This window comes from Primulina huaijiensis, chromosome 6, assembly GCF_012295235.1.
Source record: "Primulina huaijiensis isolate GDHJ02 chromosome 6, ASM1229523v2, whole genome shotgun sequence".
NCBI classification, from domain to species: Eukaryota; Viridiplantae; Streptophyta; class Magnoliopsida; order Lamiales; family Gesneriaceae; genus Primulina; species Primulina huaijiensis.
Window position 1 is genome coordinate 7,576,375 of NC_133311.1, and position 4,826 is coordinate 7,581,200.

The 4,826-nt window shown below is 26.4% G+C and overlaps 1 non-coding gene across 1 annotated transcript; it reads left to right on the forward strand.

Moving 5' to 3' along the window:
* The first annotated feature begins 3,951 nt into the window (after window positions 1-3,951).
* On the forward strand, window positions 3,952-4,062 carry LOC140980035 (small nucleolar RNA R71). The gene has a single exon (XR_012175865.1). It is a non-coding gene; the product is annotated as a small nucleolar RNA R71 (small nucleolar RNA).
* The last annotated feature ends 764 nt before the right edge of the window (window positions 4,063-4,826 follow it).

The window sequence follows — 4,826 nt, forward strand, 5'->3', positions numbered from 1 at the left end:
CCACATTGTAAGATTTTTGTAGCTGTTTTATTGGATAAAAAATGACCTCCACATGCTTCAAAATGACAAAATTTAATAACATTACTTACTTTATTGTCGGGAATACATCGTCAAAATATTTGGCCAGAACAATACTTAAACAAGTAAGGAACATCCCAATAAATTTTTTTTTACTTCTATCAAGAATTTATTCTTATCACGTGAATTCCAATGAGAAGGTATTTTATTTGTCACAAGAAAATTTACAATGTTAGCAAAACATAGCATAATAGTAGCATAAAACAATTGATCATCTGGAAAATTTTCATTTATTGGTTTTCATTATGAGATAATTCAATCATTATTTTAGATAAATGATCGGATACGATATTTTCTTTTCTTTTTTTATCTTTAATTATAATATCAAATTCTTGTAACAATAAGATCCACCGTATTAATCTTGGAGTAGCATTTTGTTTATTTGATAAATATTTTACGGCAGAATGATCAGTGTAAACAATAATAGTAAAACCAATTAAATAATATCAAAACTTATCTAATGCAAATACTACTGAAAGTAATTCTTTTTCAGTAGTTGAATAATTTATTTGGGCACTATTTAAGGTTCTACTAGCATAATAGATTGCATAAGGTTTTCCTTCTTTTCTTTGTCCTAACACAGCTCCTAAAGCATAATCACTTGCATCACACATTAATTCAAATGGTAAAAACCAATATGGAGGTTGTAAAATAGGTGATGTAATTAAAAAATTAATTATTTTTTTAAAAGCATTTTCACTTTTCTGAGTCCATTCAAATTGTGTATCTTTTGTTAAAATATTTTAAATTGTTTTAGATATTATGCTGAAATTTTTTATAAACCTTCTATAAAACCCTGCATGACCCAAGAATGATCGAACTTCTTTGACCGTTTTTGGTGATGTTAAATTAACAATAACATTAATTTTGGTTTTATCAACTTCAATTCTTTTTTCAGATATCACATGTCCTAAAACAATTCTAGATTTAACCATATAATGACATTTTTCCCAATTTAAGACAAGATTTTTTTCTTCACATCTTTTTAATACTTCTTCTAGGCTTTTAAGACAATTTTCAAATGAGTTTCCAAAAACTGTTATATCATCCATAAAAACTTCTACAAATTTTTTAATCATATCACTTAAAATATTTAACATGCATCTTTGAAAAGTATCCGGAGCATTACATAAACCAAATGGCATTCTTTTAAATGCAAAAGTTCCAAAAGGGCAAGTGAAACTAGTTTTTTCTTGATCTTCTAATGATATAGGTATTTGATAGTATCCCGAATACCCATCAAGAAAACAATAATAAAAATTACCTGCTACTTTTTCTAAAATTATACAAAAAAATGGTAGTGGGAAATGATATTTTCTAGTTACATCATTTAATTTTCTATAATCAACACACATATGTCAACTAGATGGAATCCTAGTTTGTAATAACTGTCCCTTTTCATTTCATATAACATTTATGCCTGAATTTTTAGGTACTACTTGTGTTGGACTTACCCATTTACTATCTGATATTGGATAGATAATTCCAGCATCTAATAGTTTTAATACTTCATTCTTAACAACTTCCTTCATATGTGGATTTAACCTTCTTTGTGGTTGCTGATATCTTTCAAAGTCCATCCAATTGCATTTTTATATTTTTTAAGTAATTTAATTAAATCTTATTCTTGATTTGGTCGAAGAATGGAAGAAATTACAACAAGTAATGTTTTATTTTCACCAAGAAATACATATTTCAGTTCTAATGGTAAAACTTTTAATTCAAGTTTTGTATTATCATCTTCTTTAAAATTATTTTTAGACTCAAAACTTTCCATTGAAAAAACTTCAGATTGTTGGTTTAGGTTTTCTTCTTGTATATTTTCTTCCACAATTGTTTCTATTTCATTATCATATTCATTTTCATTAACACTTAGTTGTTTACATAAATTGAACACATTAAGTTCTAGAGTCATGTTTCCAAAAGACAATTTCATTATAAAATTTCGACAATTAATTAAAGAATTTGAAGTTGCTAGAAATGGTCGTCCCAATATTACAGGAATTTCATCATGTACTTCTATTGGTTATGTATCCAAAATAATAAAATCTACAGGATATATGAATTTATCAACTTGAACCAACACATCTTCTACAATACCTCTACGTATTTTGATTGACCTATCAGCCANCATTGAAAAAACTTCAGATTGTTGGTTTAGGTTTTCTTCTTGTATATTTTCTTCCACAATTGTTTCTATTTCATTATCATATTCATTTTCATTAACACTTAGTTGTTTACATAAATTGAACACATTAAGTTCTAGAGTCATGTTTCCAAAAGACAATTTCATTATAAAATTTCGACAATTAATTAAAGAATTTGAAGTTGCTAGAAATGGTCGTCCCAATATTACAGGAATTTCATCATGTACTTCTATTGGTTATGTATCCAAAATAATAAAATCTACAGGATATATGAATTTATCAACTTGAACCAACACATCTTCTACAATACCTCTACGTATTTTGATTGACCTATCAGCCAGTAAGAGAGTAACAGAAGTGAGTTTTAATTATCCTAAATTAAGTTTTTCATAAACTGAATAAGGAAGTAAATTCACACTTGCTCCCAAATCTAACAAAGCTTTTTTAATTTTATTTTCTCCAATAATACATGAAATTATTGGATAACCAGGATCTTTATATTTTAAACTAGAATTATTTTGTAGAATAAAACTTACTTGTTCAGCCAAGAATGCTTTCTTCTTCACATGCAATTTTCTCTTCACAATACGTAAGTCTTTTAAAAATTTTGCATAGGAATGTACTTGTTTAATGGCATCTAATAATGAAATATTTATCTTTACTTGTTTAAAAACTCCATAGATATCAGAATCATTCTTTTGTTTTTTTATGATTTCGTTAATACATGAGGAAATGGTGGAGGTTTATTTGAATCATTTACTATTCCAGATGATTTATCATTCATCATATTTTTCATAAAATTTAAGTATCATTATTTTCAAAAGTATCAGGATTATCATCCTTACTCTTTGAATTTAAATGATCCTTATTTTCATTTCTATATGGATCATTAACTATTTTACCACTTCTTAGAGTAATAACAGATTTTATTTGATGAATTTTATTATTATTTAATTCTTGATTTTGATTTTTAGGATTAGGTTGAGGTTGAGATGAAAATTTCCTTTTTCATGAATATTAAGTGCAGATACAAATTTTGCAAGAGTTTCTTTCAAATCGCTCATAGATTGACTATTTTGAATATTGATAGACTCTTGCTTTTGGTTAAATGCATGAATTACGTCTTTAAAGTTTTTTCTTGGCGGTGCAACATAGGGAATATAACCTTGATGATTTTGGTTATTTTGAAAATGTTGTTGTTCATTATTATCAATCCTCCAACTAAAATTAAGATGGTTTTTCCATCAAGAATTGTATGATTGTGAAAAAAGATCTAATATTGGCTTTTTATAATTGTTAACATAATTTTCTTGTTCATGAAGACATTCTTTAAATGAATGTGATGTTGGACAATCTTTTGTTGAATGATCAGGTGTATCACATATATAACAAACAATTTCTTGAATACTTTTTAACTGCCCACTCTTTTTCATTTCTAATGACTCAATTTTTCTAGCTAAAGATGCAAGTTTAGCTTGAATATCTATATCATCTTTAAGATTATAGATACCACCTCCATTTGTTGAATTATTAATTTTAGTTGTTAGTGGTTCTATTGTACCTATAGTTTTATCCGATTTTGAGCATTTTCTGCTAATGAATCCAAATACTTCATAGCTTCATTTGGGTTTTATTTTCAAAAGTTCCATTACACATGAATTCTATCCTTTGCCTATTTTTAGATATTAGACCTTTATAAAAGTGAGAAACTATTCTCCATTTTTCAAAACCATGATGTGGGCACGTATTAAGTAATTCTTTATATCTATCCCAGCATTGATAAAATGTTTCTCCTTGTTTTTGGGAAAAAGTTGTAATTTGTCTTTTAAAAGAGTTTGTTCTATGGGAAGGGAAAAACTTTTTGAGAAATTGTTGTTACATTTCTTCCCATGATCTTATTGAACTTGATCTTGAATTTTGTAGCTATGCTTTAGCTTTGTCTTTTACAGAGAAAGGGAAAAGCTTTAATTGAACTATATCCATGCTACAATTTTGATCATTATAATGTTACAAACTTTCTCAAATTCTTTTAGTTGCAAATATGGATTTTCAAAATCTGAGCCATGACAATTTGGTAAAAGTTGAATAATTTGAGGTTTAAAGTTGAAATTAGATGCATCAGGAGGAACAACAAAACAAGATGGGATACTAGTTCTAATAAGATTCATATGGTGCCTAAATATTCTTAATTGATCATGTTCTTGATTATTATTATTATTATTACTATTATTATTGTAACGCCTTGAAATTTATTGTTAATCACATCGTTTAGAATAAAATCTCCAAAAGTAAGTTAAGAATGTAAAATAATTATATGTATATATATATTTTTCATATTAAAATATACATGTATGGAAGAAATTAAAGCACATAGCCACTATGTATATATGTATTATAAAATAATTTTTAAAATTTTAATTATTTTAAAATTTTAAATTTAAATTAAATGAAAAGATAAGGGTAAAAATAATATAATATAACTATACTAATATATTATTCCAAGAAGTGAAATAGTGAAACAAATTTCACTTAAGTAATTGCTGAATGCAACTTGCGTCCAAAATGATTAGCTTTTGTTTCTATCCTTGAAACTTGATATCG